At 38.4% G+C, this 16,700-nt stretch overlaps 2 long non-coding RNA genes across 6 annotated transcripts in view; one reads left to right on the plus strand and one right to left on the minus strand.

Moving 5' to 3' along the window:
- The window catches only part of LOC149030958 (uncharacterized), a 70,405-nt gene that overhangs the window by 31,631 nt on the left and 22,074 nt on the right, over nt 1–16,700 (plus strand). The window contains exon 1 of one of the 5 annotated variants that reach the window (XR_016178237.1): nt 572–1,332. The exons of 3 other annotated variants lie outside the window; for them this stretch is intronic. This is a non-coding gene — a long non-coding RNA (uncharacterized LOC149030958). Of the gene's footprint in view, nt 1–571; nt 1,333–10,767; nt 10,931–16,700 lie in introns of those variants that run through there. One more of the 5 variants, XR_016178236.1, reaches the window with a different exon arrangement.
- LOC149030959 (uncharacterized) overlaps nt 1–16,700 on the minus strand; it is a 107,773-nt gene that overhangs the window by 30,832 nt on the left and 60,241 nt on the right. The gene's annotated exons all lie outside the window — the stretch shown is intronic.

Below are 16,700 nucleotides of genomic sequence, written 5' to 3' on the forward strand. Positions count from 1 at the left end.
GTCAATAACCATTGATTTCTCTACTGTTTATATTTTAATGATTTAGAAATCTTTTAGTCGACTATAAATGATTTGGAATTAGAGTTTTTTTCGAAAAAACGTACGGATCGATCATTTCCTTTAGTTGAACGCGTTACCCCGTCTTTTCTTCGAAACTCGTTCAAATAGATAAAAGTATCATGCGAATGGTCGTTGAAAGAGTTGGATGTAGTGAACTGAGCGATCCAATTGTAGGTCTGACTGAGAACACAAGTTCAACCAATAATAGGAAACTTCGTGCAAGTTGATCGTATTGTGAGTTACCCAACATTATTGGTACTACAAACCTGACAAGTTTCTCAAACGTAATGTGAGAGACTTTCTAGAACGGAATACGCGATAAGAGTAATATTTTTGTTTGTAACGGGGAAACAATAAGTTTCTGTAATATATTCAAAATACTTTTTCAAAATACTTTTTAAGTTAAATTCTACAGAATTTATACATACGGAATATCGCATTCAAATAAATAAGGCATTCATTATTGATTATTTTCTTATTTAAAAATATGAAGATGTTACGGTTTGTAAAGGAAAGGGATTAAAAACAGGTTTAGGTTCGTTCAAAAGACAAGACAATTCGTATTCTTCCATTCTTAAAGCTAGCTAGCTTAGAAGAAATCTGGTAGGCTCGGTAGAGTTCTGCAGGATTTTGCAGAGCTGTCTGCAGCTCAAGGATACGTGGAGGGGGTCGAGCTGAAACTTTGCAGGGGGCCTAACAATGAATTCTAGCTCCATCATAAAAGGTGCTTCCTCGGATTCAACCCCTCTCTCTTCTATCCTTCGAGCACCAACTGGCATTGATTCTGCAGAGCTTTATGCAAATTGACCGAAAAGCGGGTTTTTGCATTGCAACGACTACCGATGTACCGTGAGGAAGAGCCGTCAGTTTTAAGTTTCGAGCTGAACGGATAAGAAGGCAAGCGAATGGTACATCGTACGCGAACGATTTTCGGAGCTGAAAACGAAAGGTTGATGGAACGAAAAGGGTGGTGGTAGCGGCGACGGTGGTCGCGCTGCTACTGCTGTTGGTGATGGTGGGGGTGGTAGTGGTGAAGAAAAATGGCGGGAAAAGCTGGTGAGTGCGTGGGCGCAGGATCGATGAAGAGCACAAAATGGCGACGGTAGGGAAGGACGAAACGACTAGAAAGAAGAGGAAGCTGCAAAGGTAGAAGGGGCGGCTTCCAAGGGGGCAGACGGGATGAGGGGGAGGAAAAGAGAGATAGATAAAGAGGAAGAGAGGAAGGGAGACAGAGCGAAGAGGAGAGAACAACGTGCTACAGAAGGGAGAAAGGTGAGTATCGAAGGAAAAAAGAAGTCTGCGAAAAAATTGAAGCCAACGCTGGAATCGAACGTGGTCTGTGGGTCAAGGATGCTGAGAGTGAAAATCAAAGAGTATCGGTCGTGGTATCTCTCCGCTTTCCAGACGGCCCAGTTTTTTTTTCTATCTTTCTTTCTTTTTTTTCTCTTTAGTCAGATAAATAAATTCCTTTGGTGTGTATATGTGTATGCGCGTATATGTTTATTATGAATCGTTCGTTTTGTAAAATTCATTTGTTTTCAATCAGTGGAATACGATGTATCATATATTTTCGAAGGTCAGGTATTCTATCAATCGTCACTTGCGTATTTACGATTATTTCCTCCGTTTTTGCGAGATTGAGAGATAAAACTTTTTTACGTAATATAAAAACACTATTTCTTTATTAATCTAACGAGGCTATTGATTAGAATCTAATATCGGATTACCGAATGAAAATTTAATATGATCGATAACGTATAATTAATATCTAATATGTTGCAAAAAACTTTTCACAAAATCATGACCGCCAGCAGGTAGCTCGCATCGTGACGATTGATTTTTATAATTTGACGTATTTCGCTCCGCATCGGTACCATTAATCATAATGTAATACGATACGCATAATAGATGTTAAAGAGAACACGATGCCGCCGAAGGTCATTTTTCTCTTTGTTTGGAAACGTTATTCTTTTCTTTTTCATTCTCGACATGAGACTACGTAATTTTCCACAATCTTTTTATCTTCGGTTAAGGATTTAATGATCTTTTTCTTTTTCTTGGTTATTATCATTAGGAATACATTTCACTAGTATTCTGTACGAGACATGTTTACATTTCCAAAGAAATCTTTATTTCTTTTTAATAACTCAGAAGAATAATCGAGGTTAAGCATTGATAGGAATATAAAATCTTAAAATAATGTTTGTACGACGAAAGATTATGTTACAAGATAGTTGTTAAATATTTTATGAAGATTAAAAATTTCCTTTTATCGTTTAAAAAAAGTCTTTTGAAAATAAATGTCTCTTGAAATTAATTTTATTTAATCTCGATTTTCTAATAAAAAAGAAAAAATTTCATTCATATCGAGTCATCGCGTTGATTCTATTATGTTTATCATACTTTTTCTTTTGTTCCTTTTAAGCTCATGGAAGAACATGTTGAAATATTAAAGTCTACGGTTGTCTTAACTAAATTTTTCTCTGAGTTTATGTACGATATTCTCTCGTTTTCCCTCGAGGTGTGAGTTGGAGGGGTAGTCGTATAACATGGAGTATGTTGCTTAGGTAGGCTGCAGCTTTTCACGACAGCTCGTAAAATAGAAGCAGCACGCCCTTGAGACCTAGATGAGAACTCGGACTCGAGGATCAAGTTAATTAGATATTGAATTAATGCTCCTGCGAGATGCAACGAGTTAGACTGAGTTTCTACCGTTGAAATTATCGAATCACGATGGACGTACTTAGGAATTTTCTAAATCATAAAAATATTCTTTTTCAGTGACACATCTTTATTCTAATACAAAACTTTACTCTTATATATATGAATTTTCTAAATTAAAAAAATAATCCCTTTCACAGTGATATTTTCATTCAAATAAAAAACTTTGTACTTATGAATTTTCCAAACTATAAAAATAGTTCCTTTCATAGATATTTTTCTTCGAATATATTACTTTATTCACATTAATCGTTTCCTCTCTCATTATCTCTCTCTTTCTCTCATTTTTTTTAATAATTTTATTTTCTTTCGCTTCGTCCTACAGTCTCTCTTGCTACCCTTCATTGAACGAAACTCTTACCCTAAAAGGGCACGATCGAGCTCATCTTTGCAGAATTTTAATTACCGGTGTATCCTTACTCTTAATTAATTATCTCTCCCGTGCCGTTTCTAAGTAAATTTTAATTAAAATCATCGAACCAGGCTCCTTTATCTTTTTTATTTTTTCTTCGGCAAATCGACAATTTAAAAATTTAATTACCTCCTTCGATTGAAGTGTCTCGAGTGTATTAAGGCCTTAGATTTCGTTAATTTAATCCGTACGTGCCGCGTAGGAAATAGACATAGACCAAACTTTCAAAGCTATCCAATCTTTTTTTACTTCAAAGAAAATGAATTACTTATCTGACGAAATGTAACGAAATTCCTGTCAAAGACACAAAATACTTATCGGGAAGATCACGAAAATGGCTTCTTTGTTATAAAAGCAGAAACCTTTAGGCGTATACGAGCATAGGGTAGGCTATTTCTCTTTCTTTCTCTCTCTCTCTTTTTCTCTTTCTCTCTTTCTCTGCCTCCCTTTATAGCCGAAAACTCCTAAGGGGATCGCTCTGGTAAGCGATGGTGATGTTGGCGTAGGCAAAATGGTGGCTTCGCCGGCGAGAGGTGACTTTCGTGCTAGGTACTTCGTAATGGCTAAGTTTACTTTGGCCATTTGTATCGAGAAGAGAGCGAGTCCAGGAGAGGTAGAATGAAACAGGGGTTTCGGAGGATGAGGAGAAGAGAAGAGAAGAGAAGAGAAGAGAAGAGAAGAGAAGAGAAGAGAAGAGAAGAGAAAGAACGGTCGGGCTAGATGGAGGGACGAGACGGTGGGTGAAAGATGGAAGGCGAGAGAAAGAGCGAGAGAAAGGTGGGAGAAGGAACAAGAGGGGGAGGGAGCGAAAGGGGTTGCTGCGGTCGGAGAACGAGAATAGAAGGAGAGTGAAGAAAAAGGAAGAAGGAGATATAGAGAGTGGGAAAGGAGAGGGGATAGAAGAGGTGGAAGAATCAGGGTGGATTTTACCGCTCTAGAAAGGGGGGAAGAGAAAGAGAGATAGAGAGAGATTGGGGATAAGAGAGGGAAAATCGGGAGAAGAGAGGCTTTGCTATAATAATTCACGATATAACGCCAAAGTACAACAAAGTTTTCGGCTGGTGGTGGTGATGGTGGTGGTGGTGGTGGTAGTGGTGGCGGTGGTAGTCGGACGCGCGACGTCGATAAATTAGCTTAGACTTTTTACATAATAGGAGGAAGAGCTAGGGAAAACGTATTCCTCAGTGGAGATGAGGAGAATGAGGACGATGAGGGGCTGGAAGTGGAAGTAGAGGTGGTCTATGGAGAGGTATACCTAACTACCTCCGACTACGACGGTCGTCTCTTCGGGTCAAATTAATTCCGGTATTAAAATTTGGCTTGCAAATATTCTCGACCCGCGGGCAGGCCGAGTGCGCTCGGCCGCTCTTGCGCGCACGTACATGAGCGCACAGTTACTGCCTCGAAAAGGTGCACACGTGTACGCACGTAATTTACATCTCTTATTACAAGAGAGAGAGAGAGAGAGAGAAAACTCAACCAGTTTCGTTTGGCCACTACCATACTCCGATGTTTCGACGTGCCATCCTCGCGGTAACCAAAAACTGAGATGACCCGTTGCTGCTTCTTGCATTTTTATTCTTTCGATTTCTCTTTTCCACTTTTTTTTTTATTTTTTATTTTTGTTTCTATTCGAATGCGAAATGGTACTTCTCGAATTATCATTTTCTTTAATTCTTACAAAAACGATTTCTATTCTATTGACTTTCAACTGATTTTTTTCTTATTTTCCTCTTCGTAAAGTTAGAAAAAAATCGTAGTTTTTTCAATCGTTTTTGTAGGAATTTTTGCAGAACACTTTGATTCAAACTTAATACAATTTTTTTTGAAAGACCGAAATGAAAATTTAAAACGTGTTTGAAAATAGAAATTTAGATAAAAAGAGGAAATGTTGACGTCGGTGCAAGCGCTCTCGTGAATTCTCATGGAAATTTTCATATTCATGCATTCATTGTTTATTATTGGCGTGTCGCCGGTGAGCCGGCGTAGGAGGGGAGAACGCGTAGTCGCAGGCAGTAAACGTAAGAACAACAAGGCATTTCCAACGAATGCTTTCGAAGCTCAGAAGAGCTGTCATTACGGCCGATCTGTAATTGCTCGATCGTTCGTGAACGAAGTCGAGACGCTATGCAGTTTGCGAGAGGATAAGGATGAGGATGAAAAGAATTCAGAGGAAGAGAAGGAGGAGGAGAAGGTCGAGTAACGCTGAACCTCCCGATATGACGTGTCGTTTTTATGTATGTTCGCGATACGTAAAATTAGTGTGTGCGGGAACCATGGAATGTTTGCAAATTTCCAAGTCCACCGTAGTCGATTTCCATTAAACTCTGGCTCGTTTGAAGGGGCTATCCGATACGCGTTAAGGTACGGGTGTCTCGTAGGTATTCCATTACGAATCAGTATTGCTCCATTTCTCTTTCTCTTTCTCTTTCTCTCTCTCTTTCTCTTTCTCCTACGCGCAGTTTCCAAATCGATTCAAGTCTGATTAATTCTAGAGCGATCCAACTTTTTGCAACGAGCTCGTTTGTCATGGTAAATTGACCGATAGATAAGAATTAGCGGCAAGTTTGATTAAGATAAATAAAAATCTTTGACCTTGATCTATCTGTATCCTTCTAAACTACTGTATTAAAAAAATAATAGCGAACATATTTAACTCAATATTAATAACTAATATTTTATTCTTTTAAAAAGCCATAGTAAAAAGTTAGGAAGTGGTAGAGATTAAAAAAGTTTTCTTTCTTACTTTTGCTCGTTGTTCGTTTACAAAATTTCAGTAATTTTTTCAGAAACACGATCGACTTATACTCGATGATAATTTAACGGGTAGTTTCACGAACCGCGAGACGGTTCGTTCGTCTCATTCTTCGAGGTCTAATTTTTGAATCAACCACGTTGGAACTTCTAGCGGTTTAAACATGCACAAGTTTTGATTTTTTTCTTAGCCGTATTCGCGTTAATTTGCCACGGCAGCAGTAGCAGCAGTAGCAGCAGCAGCAGCAGCCGGTGCGCGGTTGCTTCTTGCGCCATTCTCATCCCGAAACGCGCGATTTATATAGGTATCTCGTACTCTCCGTGCAGACGGCACATTTATTTTTCCACGGTAGTTAAGCTTTTACTTGGACCGCCCGCCACACGTCTTTTTGTTGACCAACAACCGCGTCGAACAGGTAATCCTCTAAACCACCGTAAATAATATCCGTCATCGTCATCAAGAATTATCTCGTATAAACGTTATGATTCATATTTTATGTAAAAATATGTTATATAAAAAAGAGAAGCACACTTTCTTTTATTGTTACTGATAACCTATATGTCCAAATTATTCATAGTTTTAGAATTCATCTGTAATTTGCTGGTAAAATAAGTATCTGTTATATGGATCCAATAGAATTTCTAATTTGTAGTCTATCTTAATTAATTAGTAATATCATTTAAAATTCCATGTGTTTGATTAAATTATCGATCAGACGAGAATACCTATCGATCAGTTCTTGACCTTCCCAAATAATTCTTTCCAGTAGTCCCTTTCTCGTATTCAATTCATTTGCCAACACTTTTCTCTCTTGGTCTATTCTGATCGTGAATCGAAATGAAGGCCGTTTGAAAGGAAGTCGACTGCAAGAGCTCGCTTCGGCGATTTCGATGAGAAAGGGAAAGGAAGGTGCGAGAGGAGGAATCGCGAAACGAATTTAAAGCGACACAGGGAGGAACATTCAGCTTTGTTCTAATTGATTCGAGTCCTTCTTCTGGGTCGTGATCAAAACTCCGCTAAACCGAATTTGATTTGATGAAAGCTTCTTGTAATTGGACGTAATGTTCTCGTTGCCAACGACTGTGCGAATGTTTGCTTAAGAGAGAGAAAGAAAGGGAAGAGAGACAGAGGGATAGACACGAAAGAGGTGGAGAAAGAGAACAAGAGGGGGATAGAAGGAGGAAAGGAAAAATGGAGAAAACAGTGGAGGTGGAAGAAAGTACGTTGGAATAAGGGATTGCTCCCTACCGAAAGGGACGACTACGTTGCGAATTCGATTGTCCTCAGGTCTATCCTCTTTCTCTCTTCCATCCTCATCCCTTTCGCCTGAGTTGGAAACATCTCTGGACCCTATTTTCTACGCAGCCAGGAACGACCCTCCCAGGCACTTCGTGGTCTCCGGAGGAAGGTGGTCCCCTCATTCTATCTTTCTCTTTCTTTTTCTCTTTCTCGTTCTCTTTCTCTTTCTCTTTTCTCTATGAGAAAAACACAGAGCGCGAAACCTCTTCAAATAAAGTCCCTAAGCGCTTGCGGGACAGCTTCAATTTTTCGCTCGTTGCACCTGCGGCTTTCGAACCACCCCCAAAACTGCTCGTTGGTAGGACCTGTTCGGTATCCTTCGATCGGTGTTCCGTGGCTTAAGGGTGATGTGTCGGTACGCCGAATGATATTGTGAAAGCGTGTCGCTCGCTACGCGGTCGATGGCCTGCGCGATACGCCCTTCTCCGTGTTTTTTCCATGTTCAATTTTTGATTATCTCTTTACTCTTCGTTGTCCACTGCAATTATTATTTGTCTTTATTTAAACCATGTTAAATTTGTTGAGACAATATTAAAATAAGAGGTTACAATTTTGTTTATTAGTAAGTTTTGCCATTTTGGTCCCGTTATGATTTCATTAATAATTTCTTTCAAGATGTATCTATGATTAATTAAATGAATCATAGGAAAATCGATTAAATTCGATTTCTAATAAATTTGATCTAAAAAAGTAGTATTTTCATTGTTTTTATTTATTAAAAAAGGTTATTGAAAAAGGGTGCTTCGTACTGATCAAAGGTGACACATGCTAACACACAGATGACTATCGCCGTTCACAGCGTTTAACATTCATTTTCGACGACGTTTTGCACGGACGAACACGTTCGGAAAAGAATAATAATTATAATACGTTGAATATATAACGAGATTCTGTTTATGCGTTTTCTCGAGAAAAGATGAGTGAATTTAATGTAGTCGGGACGGAGTTAATAAAGAAGGTACGGACCATGTAATATTCATGAGTCCAGAAGAAAAAGAGGAGAAAAAAAAAGGATAGAAAAGACTCGAAGGGGTCCTGGTGGATACGTAACATCGTAAAGTAGCGCATTGTTCGTCGGTCAGGAGTATGTGTTTTAAAGGGATTTCTATTTATTTTTTCCCTCTCTCTTTCTCTCTATCAATTTTTTTCTGCACTCGGTATAATAAATACATAATTACGCGTAAGAGTCCATGCCTCGTCAAAATTAGTTTTCCAATTGTTGTATTATATTTTTATAATTTATTTAACAACAAAAACCCCTTTCAAAACCTTTAAATTTATTCTACACTTCATGTTAAATATATTTGTACTTAAATGATGATGCGTGATGCCATGAAATCGTGTGACCTCTACGTTTTACGAGTCATTATGAATCGAGTACTAGTAACAGGTGATTCCGCGAATGGTAATAAATTGAATTTCTGTAAAATATGGATTTCACGGTATTTAAACTACATCGACGGCGCATTATGTACACAGATGGTATATATATATATACACGTTTATCCGATAAAACGATAAATAATTTTATTTATTTCGTAAGAAGTATCGTTCTTTTTTTTAAAGAAGAAAACTATTGTAAGAAAGACAAATAATTAAACACAAAATAATTGGTTTCGATGGTAAAGAATTTTTTCCAATTTTCATTATTATTAATACTTAAATATTATTATAACGGTATTTATATATTAAAAAATATGTTATCGCGCGATATGGTAGAATATCAATCGTTTATCGAAATATGATGAAAATTTATTAAAGAGGTAAAGATCAAACGCCTCAACAATTATATATATTTTTGCGATTACTAGCTTGTTGCTTGATTGTAAAGAGATATATAATTAGTACGTTTTGGTTGCATTATTGTAATAGAAATGGAAAACAAGAGGTCTTTCTCATTAACGAAACTATTGATTTTACGTCCATTTTTCTTGTCTTTTCTTTGTTCTTTCGCGTAAAAGACTGGTGTGATTAAGCGATAAGCTCGAATTGTCTCTTTTGTCTTTCCTTCTAAAGCAGATAAAGAGGAAGTAAGGATCGGTTTAAGGTAATACAACGATACGACCACAGCACTCGTGAAGAGGTTACTTGTAACGAGCCACTTCTTAATCTCATATCTTTTTTTCCAAATCCCTTGGACGCTCGACGTCAACTGTAACAAACTCTTGAGATTTGCATCTACGAATTAATGAGAGTTAATCCACGAAGAGATGGCTAATAAAGCGTAAGGATTTCGTACTAAAGCCTAGTTTAATTACTCCAATCAAGTCGAAGGTCTCGAACCGCGGACAATGGACTATCAGGGAATAAAGGTAAACCTTTTTACGAAGGATTTTCTTGCCGTTAGGAAAATCTGGATATAGACAGTTTGTGGGGAAAGTAATTTCATGGTTAAATATAATTTGAAGAAATTTTATATTCGAGAAAATCCATCAAACATTTTCATTTATAAACGACATATCTAGGAAAGAGGCTGTATATTTTAGTCGGACATTAGCGCAGTAAAGAGAGGGCTCCGTCTGGAGTAAAAGCGAGGCCGAGCGTAAATGGCTTCGATTCGGCAAATTCATGAAACTCCACCGTCGGGCTCCGTTTTCTTTCCCTTTCTTTTTCTGTCTTTTTCCCGCTCTCGCCCTGTTATTAGTAACAACAAGGTGACTCTAGAATACGCGTACGTGCGTTAGCTCTGGCTCGAAGGTTCGCTCACATTTTGTACTTTAATAGAGGGCTTGCGCGAAAAATGCGGAGAATAAGAGCGACGAGTTCGTGCGAAGGGTCGACGAACGAGAAGGGGTGTAGAGAGTGCGGAGGGAAAGAGTGAGATAAAGACAGATGGAAAGAGAAAAAGAGAGAGAAGGTGAGAGAGAGAGAGAGAGAGAGAGAGACGGGGGAGAGAGAAGGGGTGGAGGAATCTCCCTTCACGGCACCACCATCTCGGCCGAGGGCTGTTTTTCGCGTGACTCACAAAATGGCCGCCACCCCCACCACCACCATCAGCCGATGTGCTTGCCGGTTGGACTGAACGCATAGAGGACTTGAATTTTCTCCATCCTGCTCTCTTTATACCCCATTCGTTCGTTCGTTCATTCGTTCGTTCGTTCGTTCGTTCGTTCGTTCGTTCGTTCGTTCGTTCGTTCGTTCGTTAGTGCATCTCTCTTTCTCTTTCTCACACATGAGGTTTATCCCTTCCGGAGTTTCACCCACTACTAGTCTCCCCTCCACGTGTTTCTAGTAACCCCCACTTCAACCACTGGCGAGAGTCCCTATCGGCTACCCCCACTCTCCCGACCCCTTCAACACAAGCAAAAGCCACCCTCCGTATCTATCTTCGACTTCCCCTCTTGCTCTCTTTTACCCTCTTCCGACCACTCTTTTTCTACCCCCTCTCTTTCTTTCTCTTTCTATCTCTCTCTTTCTCCCTCTCTCTTTCTCTCTCTTTCTCTTTCTTTCTCTCCTTCTCCCACTCCCTTTTCTTCCACCTCCATCACCGCTACATGATGTTCCAGGAAGGTCGCATAGGAATATTGTTACGTAGAACGCGAATGAAATTTATAACTAATTACGGGAAAAGTTTAGATGACCGTCGGTTCGTTCGGTGGCTGGCGAAAGGGGTGCTGGACTCGGGGATTGACGAGGAACGAGTTTGGACAGAAAAAGAAAGATAGAGATAGATGGATAAAGAGGTAGAGAAAGAGAGAAAAGAGAGAGATAGAGAGAGAGAGAGAGAGAGAGAGAGAGAGAGAGAGAGAGAAAGAGTGGGAATTATCGGAGCATAGAAACCAAATTACATTAATTAGAGTGTTAAACGTCCGTTTCGTGGAAAAAAACGAGAGATTGGGAGTGAATAAAAAATAGGAGTTAAGAAGGGTGGGTCTAGTATTGTAACCGACAGCGATAACGGAGCTTAAGACGGATTCCGTACTTTTAGGTTTACGTAAACTCATGTCTTATATATTTTGTTAATCTATTTAGCTCATCAGTATATAAAACCTATTGAATATATATTTTGGAATTGTTTGGTAACTATGAAACCTTGTTTTATCTGCACTTTTTTTGACTATTCGAATGACATCGATGTAGAACGTAAAATACACTCGTTCTTCTTTGCTTATTTTAGATGAGAAGGATCGAAAAAATTACATTCGAAATATATTACTCATATTCGATGGGTGTTCCATTTTATTCATACAATTATAAAATTCTTCATGAAAACGATGTTCACTCTCTCGTTCGTAGCTTTCGTGTGCAACAAAGAGAAAAATAAAGATGGCCGCTTACCTTCATTAATGTTAGCTCGAGTTGTGTAGATACACTCTATACTCGTTTTACGCATTCGCTAGCTTTATGAACTAGCTTTTATGAGCATGTAATTGCAAGTAAATGAGTATTTACATGAATGCACGGAAGCATATATTATTACGCATTAATAGTTTCAGGTATTTGTCGAAATATTCTCGTTTGAAAAAGTTTCTATTGGCCAAGCTTAACAAATTTATATTTGAATTTTGGCGATCGATCTTCTTTCGAAGAATTGTTTTTTTTTTTTAAGATAATGTTCATCATTTCTATGTCTATGCGCCTTTACTACCTAGTAAAAGTGAAAAATCTTTTTAACCACAATTAACTTAGTTTATATCTTAGTTTATATCTCATTTCAAATATACGCATTTTCTTTTGATTTGGAGAAAATCGGGAGATTTTCCGAGAATGGGGCAAGATAACGGGGATTAAAATTTTTTTATTTTCTGGGCGAAATGACAAGTTGTAGCTGTGAACAACTGGAACGACCACGGACACTTTAACTAAATTTGCGGAAGCAATTTAGTAGGACTAAGCGTCTCGGTGCTACGAATTACTAATGTCCGTCGTGCAGTGCTCCATTTTACATATGCTTCATTTGTGTTAGAACGAAGAGGAAGAGTAATTTAATTAGGAACAAGCTGAACGTTTCAAACGTATGCGGCTTATATCGCCTAGCAGACTGTAGAATATAAAATACGAATATATACATACAAAACGAACAGTAAACGTTAGCGCGCGAAATACGAAAATTTATTTCGTTCCACGATAATTCGATCCTTTATAAAATGATTTATAGTTCATTGTATAGATACCGTTATTCTGACGAGTATGTACGTTCTACTGAGATCGCCGATAGAAATTAGATAAAAAATTTATAAATATTATGCGTCGTGATCATCTTACGAAGCTTCCTCATTATTTTAAAATTATTTCTTGCTTCACTTTGTAATCTAAGCTTTACCATTTTTATAATTTACTGTCGCTATCTAATCGTAACTATCCACAATATCTGTGAAACATTTGTCAATAAAATCGATAAAATCATATAAAAGTTAGCATTAATTAGTACGATAAATCGATATAAATATTTTAGACCTAAGTGAAGTTTCATTAACTCCTCCAATTACAGCTGAACTTTAAATATTTAGGCGATATTAACTATCCTAATTTACGATAATTTATATCTTTATTAAATATATGCATGGTTGATAATAGCTAATTTTTTTGGTATCTTTAACAATCTGTAGACAGAAAAAGAAATAAATCGAAATTACCATAATACGATAGTTTACAAAAAAAAAATAGTATTGGAAATGCTATAATTGTACTCCTTTAGCAGCGTTTCGAGATCCCATTTTTTTTGTTTCCTTTATGTAGAGGTCAATCAGTTCCCGCCAAAACGATCGCATGTCCAGCTTCAAACCGCTTTCACCGAGACGGATCGTGTGTGCCAATAAACACGAACTAAGCGATATCTTCTGAAACAACCTGTAAATATCTCCGATCCTCCCTCAGGAAAAGGGGGATAGGAGGAATGGAAATGTACAGCCGTGTCGTTCTCTCGATACTCTCTCATTCTCTCACTCTCTATCTCTCTCTCCCTCTCTCTCTCTCTCTTTTCTTCTTCATTATGTATATATCTATATAGGTATATACATACATAGATATATCACTATTTTTGTCTCTGTTACACCCCAACAACCCCACCACGAACGATTTCGGATCACTCTGTACTCCCTCTCCTATTTACCTCTCCTTCGAAAAAATGAGCTTCTTTCCCCGCTCCTCTCCTACCACATTTTTCCTATCTTCCTTTCTCTGTATCTTTAGTTCTCTCTTTTCGAGAAGAACGATGGTGGCTCCGTCTCTCGCTAATTTTTATTTTCCCACAAGCGGCGTTTTAAAAATTACCCTTCGTCCTCGCCTTCATTCGTCTCGCTTTCTCCAAACGAGAAAGAGAGAGAGAGGGAGAGAAAAAAGAGTGGGGAAGTTGGAGAGGGTGACTGAACGGGGGTGGTGCTACAATTCTTCCCCTACCGTTGAAAAAGTTATCCAAAAGAAGAGGTAGTGGGGATGTTTGGACTCGAAAGAGAAAAAGAGAGAAGAAAAGTACAAGTAAGAAAGAGACAGAATATGAGGGAAGGGAGAAGGCACCCCAAAGGACTAGTCAGTACTTTTCTTTCTCCTTTTTTCCCCTTCTTTTTTTCTTCTTCGTTCGGTTTTTTTGTCGTTCCCTTTGCCGATGGGGGGAAACCTGCGTGATGTATTGCCACGCGTGTCCCCCTCCGTGTTTCTTGCATTGTCCCACCACCCCCGAACACTACACAACGTTTATATTTCGATTCGTTTTTCCCGCCAAATTCTTTGCCTACAAGCTGCTGCCACCTTTTAACTTTATCATCGTCTCTCTCTCTCTTTCTCCCTTTTTTTATTCTTTTTCTTTTCTTGCCCTTCTGTCGATCCTCTTGATCTACTTCCAACCCTTCCTATCTCTTCCTCTCATTGATACGTTTGACATTTCACGTGTGAGCTTTTCTTAGATTGATTAATTATAATTCGTCAAAATGAAGTTTCCTTCCTTTTGTGTTTTTATTTACCCGTTTTTTTTTTATTTATGCCCTCTCTGTTTAACATTTTCCTTCCGCTTTTCATATATTTTCGTCGTATCAAAGTTCGAACCTGAGGATTATGAAAAGGCATCCGGTCGTACATAATTTTTGAGAAACGTAGATGTGTACGTCCGACTGCTTGCGGGTGATAAATTAGAAGGTAGATAGAAAGGAAGGAAGGAAGGAAGGAAGGAAGGAAGGAAGGAATGAAAGGTGGAAAGGGGTGAGGGTGGGCTTTAATTACTATGAGTTCTTTCTCCCGGTTGCAAGATGCGTATGGACACATAGTGATCGTGCGTGTTTCCCTTGCTTTCCTCTATAATACGAACGTCCCTGATGTTCGTTGCAAAGTTGCGAATGAGAAGACATGTTTTAGGATGTTCCTATTTATTCAGAGAAGTTCGAGTTTTCATCGTCATTATTTCTGCTGTTGTGTAAGGAACGATTGCTACGTATAGTAATAATTAAAATACTTTTATTCCGTTCTTCGTATCTTTTTGATTATTATTCATTTATTAATATTACAAAGAAGTTTCTAAAGTTTATAAAATAATATATTAAATTTAAAAAAAAATGTAATATTATACAAATATTATTTTTTCGAGTATGTTTATTCGATGTAACCGAGTTTCACGAACATTCATATCAAAAATAATCTAATCCATTTCGAAAAAGTAGTAAGTACCCGACAAGAAAGGTTTAAAAAGATTGTGAATGTAGTCGATAGGAATAGGGAAAAGTTCCTCAGGCGAATAATTTGGAGAATGGATAATTAAAATGGGTCCGCTAAAAAGCTGTCAGCTGTGACGGGCAGATAGGTCGCGCGCTCATGTCTCTAAAACGAAATTATTCTATGAATGTTGATCGCTACGTAACGCACATTATGCAAAAGAGTGAGAGAGGTAACTAGAGAAAGAGAGAAAGAGAGAGAGAAAGAGAGAGAAAGGAAACTGGCTGAAAGTGACAATTTTTCCGTTTTCCGAGTGTCTCGGTGCCGACTACCGCCGCCACTCCGTTCGTCCGTCCGTTTGTACGTTAAAACGAGGAATTTCCATTAGACGACAAGAAGCCGTTCGCACGCTCGTTCGTTTGTTCGTTCGTTCGTTCATGCCTGCCGTTTGTTTCTGTGGCCTTTTCGCAAAAATCGATCAACGAGATGACGATGAATAGACTTTCAGTATTTTCGTCTTTCGGCTCAGCCGAAGAAAATTATTCAAAAAATTGTTCTATTGGGTATTATAAAATTTAATCGAATCAAAAATAAACAAGAAGAAGAGTGAAAAGAACAAATGAAAAATCTAAAATCACTATCCATGCAAATTAATCTTATATTTCGCCACTTATACGATGGCTAATGGAAACATTAGTGAGAGAGATAATGAAATACCGTCAGTATCTTCGCCGTTCGTGAGTGTTCGAAGGTATCAATGCGTATGTAATCCGCATTAAAACGTAGCGTTAATTTACGTAATGTTATATAGACGGGAGCGTGTGCGTCTGTACTTTTACGTGTTCATAGAACTATCACAACATGATACATATAGCAATAAACGTTTGTGATCTAATCAGATATATCTCATATAAATTATGCTTTTAGATAAAAGAAAAAATATCACGTACGCGCCGCCTTTAAAATACTAAACGATTTTAGTCAGTATAAATTTTCAGTTCAGACATTATAACCCTTCGTAACTACTTCCCTTCGAATAAGTTAATACTCTATATACACGTCCAAATTATTTCGACGATTATCATTATTTCTATAGGCATTGAATGTGCGTAAAAGGCATTAGCATCGTTCGAAGAATTTCATGGAAAGGCAACGGCGTATGATGCGTGCTCTCTTTCCGACACGGGAGAAAATATTTTCGGTCGGAAAGACGAAGCTTTGAGAAAGATGAATGATAGAGAGAGAGAGAGAGAGAGAGAGAGAGAAAGAGAGAACGAGAAAGGGTATAGATGAGGGATGGAAAGAATGGAAGAGTGGGAGGGCAGATTTTCGCGAATGCGGCTATGAGCGTGGAAAGGAACGAACGATTTTCGGTGGTAGAGAAAGATAGAAAGAGAAAGAGAGAGGGGTCGAAAAGGTGCCCTACCCGGTCGCAACGATCCAATCGGAACTCGGGGTAGTTTTTGCCTACCTTTCCACCACTAGTCGAGCAGGCGGGAGCAGGAAGAGTGGTAGCTATGATACTAACGCGGCTCGTGACTTCAGCGCCACCTAGCAGACGAATATCGTGATATTTAAATATATATATATTTATATATATTGTATATATATGTATAAATGTATATACATATACATGGTAAAGTATATGTATATCATATATACCCACATATACACATATAATATACATTTATCCGTACTTTCCCCTCTGAGGTCGCGAGCCTGCCTTTTCACCCGAAGCCCTCTCCTCTACCACGTCTCTTCTTCTGCTTCGTAGTTATCGTCGTAGTGCTTGTAGAAGGGGTGGCGAAGGTGAGTGGAAGGGGTATCTGCCAGGGGTGTGCGCAGTACGCAACTTTTACGCGGCCGATGGCG

This window comes from Polistes dominula, unplaced genomic scaffold, assembly GCF_049000335.1.
Source record: "Polistes dominula isolate Pdom_NZ unplaced genomic scaffold, Pdom_raw_medaka contig_20, whole genome shotgun sequence".
NCBI classification, from domain to species: Eukaryota; Metazoa; Arthropoda; class Insecta; order Hymenoptera; family Vespidae; genus Polistes; species Polistes dominula.